This window comes from Panulirus ornatus, chromosome 51, assembly GCF_036320965.1.
Source record: "Panulirus ornatus isolate Po-2019 chromosome 51, ASM3632096v1, whole genome shotgun sequence".
Lineage (NCBI taxonomy): Eukaryota > Metazoa > Arthropoda > Malacostraca > Decapoda > Palinuridae > Panulirus > Panulirus ornatus.
Window position 1 is genome coordinate 2,008,137 of NC_092274.1, and position 6,000 is coordinate 2,014,136.

The 6,000-nt window shown below is 48.4% G+C and overlaps 1 protein-coding gene across 1 annotated transcript in view; it reads right to left on the reverse strand.

Annotated features, from left to right (window-relative positions):
* Positions 1-5,617, reverse strand: part of LOC139764819 (uncharacterized) — a 90,894-nt gene extending 85,277 nt beyond the window's left edge. Inside the window, exon 1 of the mRNA XM_071691786.1 lies at positions 5,361-5,617. The gene's annotated coding sequence lies outside the window, so the exon portion shown is untranslated. The remainder of the gene's footprint in view (positions 1-5,360) is intronic.
* Between the last annotated feature and the right edge of the window lie 383 nt (positions 5,618-6,000).

Sequence of the window (6,000 nt, forward strand, 5' to 3'; positions counted from 1 at the left end):
CCAGAAACATGATAAATAAAAGCGACGTCTGAGGAAATCACGAGGAAACGATAGAGCTGAGAAGGAGGTTTGGTTAGTGAGGCTTTGCGCCCATGACTGCAGAACTAGCTTCGAGGTAGGTACCACGACAGACAGTGGGGGGTAGAAGACCTCCCAGACCATCGTAAGGTAAGGTGCCAGACCCAGCTGTGGGGGTAGAAGACCTCTCAAACCATCGTAAGGTAAGGTAAGGTGCCAGACCCAGCTGTGGGGGTAGGAGACCTCCCAGACCATCGCAAAGGTAAGGTGCCAGACCCAGCTGTGGGGGTAGAAGACCTCCCAGACCATCGTAAGGTAAGGTAAGGTGCCAGACCCAGCTGTGGGGGTAGAAGACCTCCCAGACCATTGTAAGGTAAGGTAAGGTACCAGACCCAGCAGTGGATGACAGAAGACCTCCCACACCATCGTAATGTAAGGTGCTAGACCCAGCTGTGGGGGTAGAAGACCTCCCAGACCATCGTAAGGTAAGGTAAGGTGCCAGACCCAGCTGTGGGGGATATAAGTCCTCCCAAACCATCGTAAGGTAAGGTGCCAGACCCAGCTGTGGGGGTAGAAGACCTCCCAGACCATTGTAAGGTAAGGTAAGGTACCAGACCCAGCAGTGGGGGACAGAAGACCTCCCAAACCATCGTAAGGTAAGGTGCCAGACCTTTCTCAATGGATCCATAACTTCGGGGTGAAAGGTCACACGGGTGGTGGTGGTGGCCCTGACCTTAATCCCAGGTCAAAGGTCTGCCTAGGTTAGTATGGGGCAGGGGATGCCTTACAGATGCCCATAGTGAACAGCGGGAAGCCTCAGTAAGTCTGTCTCCCCATCCCACCCCACCCCACGTCGCCTCCTCTCCCCATGCTACCTTAGTCGGTTTACCCCCCACTACCTGTGTGGGTTATTCCCCCCTACTACCTGTGTGGGTTCACTGCCCAACTGCCTGTCTAGGTCGTCCCAGCTACCTGTGTCGGGTAAAAGCCCACACCCACTGCCTGTGTGGTTGACCCACCTGTGTGCGTTATCCACCCATTACAAGGAATGGGTGCGGGGAGGGAGGGGATATGGAAGGGGGAGACATCGTTTGCAGTGGGGGGGTACTGTAATTAGGGGGAAGAAGGTTTAATGGGGGGGGGGGAGTGTGGAAATGAAACCGTTTATAAAAGGGCGTACCGCGTAAAGAGAGGGAAGGACGGCGTAAGGGGGCGGGGGGAGAGACTGCGTATAATGAGGAAGTGATTGCGTAAACACAGGGATTGATCTTTACGCAGTGGGAGGGAACGTACGTACCAGGAGGAACGGCGTAGAGACGGGAACGCAAACGTGTCCATTGGCGTCAGAATGAGGGATGAGGAATTGCGTAAGATTTAACGGTGGGGTTGGGTGAGGAGATATACCATGTACAGTGGGGGCGTAACGCATGAAGGAGGATGTATGTCACAGGTGGGTTGAGGAGGGGGGGGTATCATATTTAAGTGGGGGGGGGGGATGGGGGGAGGGGTTAATCCTGGAGTCCGAGATATCAAGGTACGGACAGGGGGGAGAGGGGGAGGGTGGTGCAGACTGGGAGGCAAGAAGATGTTATACTCGAAGAGGTGAGGGAGGGGAGGGGTTGGGGAGGAGGAGGTAGGGTATACACGTGATGGGGACTTGACCACGCAGACCGTGCGGCAAAGCTGGCGCGTAGCGCTCACCACCGAGAGAGAGAGAGAGAGAGAGAGAGAGAGAGAGAGAGAGAGAGAGAGAGAGAGAGAGAGAGAGAGAGAGAGGTGCAAAGCGAGTCTCCACCCTTGCCAAGAGCACCGAATAATGGGTAAATATAATTATCATGACCTCGGCCATATGGGTACTTGATGTGGGGGAGGTAAGTGGGGAGACAAGATATGGGGGAGGTAAGTGGGGAGACAAGATGTGGGGGAGGTAAGTGGGGAGGCAAGTAGCAGCGCCAGTACCCACCCTTAGCGGACAGGGTGGGGAGGAGAGGGATTGAGGGAGGAAAGGGGAGTGTGGGCCGACGCGCATTGGTCAGCAGCGACGCCGTAATCGCCCTGGCTACCCACCACACCACTCTGATTTATCTCCCCGTTACAGAGGACGGCCTCCACATGCTAGCCTGGGCGCCCCATAATTTCCCCTCCCGCCCGAGGGTCGCCTCTCAGCCATAAACATTCTTACGATACCCGGGTTGATATAAGCTCTGGTTTGGGACGAAAGGCTCCGGTCACGGGAGATAGGGCTTCGGTCACGGTCGTGGAGTGGTTACGGAAGCCTTAGGTTACATCAATAGGGCCAGCGAGACAGAAAAGTGAGAGGAGACGATGTATAATTCAAGTCTTCATAAAGGGTCAGGTGTTAGGCGCTAAGGAAAGACAATGAGCAGGTCAAGAGTGCCAAAGCTTAGTCGTGCCGGGAAAGAAACAGACATCGCAACGGCCCACTCGCCCTTGGAGATTCCAATGATACAGTAACCACGTGACGCCATATAGCAAGCCCAGGGAGGCGTGGTCAAGCCAATAGTAAAGGCACGGTGCTGCCAGTCCACGGAAGAGAAGAAACTGAAGTAATACCTGTAGAAGGAGGGAGAGAGAACCAACCACAGATGACTTTAGGGGCAAACGACACCCTAGAGTCCTAATTAAGATCCACTCAGCCCTAGCCATGAAATTATACCGGCACTACCTTGATACAACGATGAGTATGGGGCCCTGGCTGATCGAACGGTGCGAACCAGCGCCGCCTCAGGTTGGACATCCTGTATTAGCACTGCAAACCACTGCGACGACGACCCCCCCCGCCGCTCGTCTACGAAGGGCGCGTCACTCAGACCAAACGCAACCAACGAGGCCACGACCCCCCCCTCCCCCCTTTGTCGTCACACTTGCAGCCAACACAACAACACCCTCATAACCTCCAACACAACATCCTCATAACCTCCAACACAACATCCTCATAACCTCCAACACAACATCCTAATAACCTCATCTATTTAAGTGTGTCACGAGCCGTGGTCGACCTCCTTTGTGCACGACTGTGCCATCCTTGAGCACACGACGGTACGACCCCCGTGGAAGGGTGGGGGGGTTTGCGATAACCATGGTAATCCAAGGGGGTCGTACGGTTTCGCGCTTAAAGCGTCGCAAAGTTGCGCTCGGGGGTCGTGCTGCCGTGCTGAGGGGTCGTACTCTGTCGTGCTCAAGGGTCGTGCTGTCGTGCTCAAGGGTCGTGCTGTCGTGCTCAAGGGTCGTAACGCCGTGTTCAAGGGTCGTAACGCCGTGCTCAAGGGTCGTAACATCGTACTCAAGGGTCGTAACACCGTCCTTACAGGTCGCACCGTCGTGCTCAGGAAGTCATGAGGGTGCATTAATACAACACACACACACACACACACACACACACACACACACACACGTAATATAATTAGTATAAATCCAAAATTGATTAAAATTTAGAAATTTAAATTTAGAATCTTGGACATTTATGTATATGTTAAGACATTGACCAAACACTGATGAAACATTATGCTTTTGACGAAGGGCAACTTGTATATCTGTATTTGGAGAGCTGATGTGGCACCATCTGCTCCTTTGATCAACCAAGCTGTTTGAGGCTGCGTGCAGCCCAATGGCATGCATACCCACGGTAGCCTAGCTAACCACATCCATTTGCTAGATTTTTTTTTTTTAATCCAAGTTAATCGAATTTAAAAAATCTATTCGATCCGTGATTTTTAAAGTTGGGAAAATTTTTCTGCAATTCGACGAAGGACCCCGGATCTCAGATCACACACATGCAGCGCGAGGAACGAAATTGGACTTTTATTTTCTTATTCGTAGTCCTGAGCGACGGGTTACGTTATGTGACGGTCACGTTGATAGGAAATTACGCAGACGTGTCCTAGCATTGGTGAATTCCGAGAAGACGTTTTGCAAGTAGGAAGTCTGTGTGTGTGTGTGTGTGTGTGTGTGTGTGTGTGTGTGTGTGTGTGTGTAATAGACTCAGGATAATCATACATTGCCTACAAAATCGAGTATGAAATTAAAAAAAGGTCACGAATTCAATTCACTATGAACTTCATATCAGTCATTAGGTTATTCAAACTATTGATATAAAAATTAGTGTAGTAACAAAAGTCATATTGAAAATACGTGTGTGGAGGCATGGTGGAGCCATTGCTTGCATGTATAGCCAAATGCCAAGGTTGAAGGGAACAATACAGGAGGGGGAAGTTCATACCAAGGCATACAGAACCAATACTTATAATTCATGAGGTTTAATACCAGCGCCAGTCCACTCATAAACCAACCACTTCCTCACTTATGTCCCCTCATGTCCACTCATAACCTTTTGTCACTCACAGCCACATCCACCGTCCACTCATAACCAGCTCTTGTCACTCACAGCACCCACCCACCCTCACCACTTGCCCCAGCCACTCATAACTGGTCACTCACAGAGCCAACCTCTACCAGACCACCTCATGTCATTGTGTGAGAGATCTTCCACCACACCACACCCCACCCCGCTTGGCCTCCCTTCCCATACTCATAACCTTGATGGCACACCCGAAATCTTCTACCTCCTTCCCTCAACCTCACACTGGCCCCTTCCACGAAGGGGTGACGGTCGTAATCGCACTTCCGGCCTATATACAAACTCGGCCCACTACAATGCCAACACACACACACACACACACACACACACACACACACACACACACACACACACACACACACTTACATGAGGCTTGTAAACCCAAGTCTTCAACAATATAATAGGAAAAAAAAGGCCTTTTTTTTTTTTTTACATAATATTCCTGGTGCAGAAAACCAACCTATCAATCATGCCCAGTGAACTGGTTTTGCCCAGTTATCCCTCAAAGCGCCTTGACAATACCCCTGCCCTTTATAATTTAATATATATATATATATATATATATATATATATATATATATATATATATATATATATATATATATAGGAAAGGATCACAATTTTACTCATGATCAAGTATATTCCTATGAGCCCCCGGTGACTCAGGAATATATATATAATATATATATATATATATATATATATATATATATATATATATATATATATATATATATATATATATATCCTTCATAGCCTCACTATTTTTTAAAGGTGGGGTTAATAATGCTTGTGTATCATCATTACTCAATTTTTAAGTCTTAACAGGTCATGATACAGTAGATTTACGTCAGGGTAATGGCATTGGGTAGTCTCACCTGTCAAAGATAGACTCCCTTAAGATATGGCAAAGATATTACGTCACAAAATGGGGTTGATTCAAGATCTTACATTAATTACATACCATCTTATAAAGTTGTCCTCTGTCTGCAGTATCTCTCAAATATATCCTCGCTCACAAGACGAATTCCAGTATTTACAACACTCCGATATTTACACCGATAGATCCAAGACGGGAGTGTGTTTTGACGGTAGATAAAAAAAAATGTATAAACACACGCACTGTATGGAATAGATCAAGTCACCACCGACCACACCTGTGTGATCGGAGAGCCACATTCGCACGTCCTCTCACCTCCTCAGCCTCATGGATACTGGCGGTTGGTCTGCTGAGTGGCTCCATCCCAGTGCGGCGAGACCCACTGGGCTGCTGCCTCCTCAGTTGCCAGCAGATGATATCTAGCATCATTTATCCAACCTCTATAATTTCGCTCTATATTGCCAATCTGGATCGCTTTTGCGTATGACGCCAGTGCGAATGAAATGATTGAATTATTTTCTTCTTCTTGAGAGCTTTTAGTAGGCAATTGATTATTCATTTGAATATATATATATATATATATATACGTACGCCATTCACCATCTCACAATGCCATGTAACTCCTCTTGCCCCAAACCTACAAAGAGTCAACTGTCTCGTAATTAAACATTCATCAGAACGGTATTTGGAGTAATGTTTAATTAGAACTCGTCTTCTATTTAAA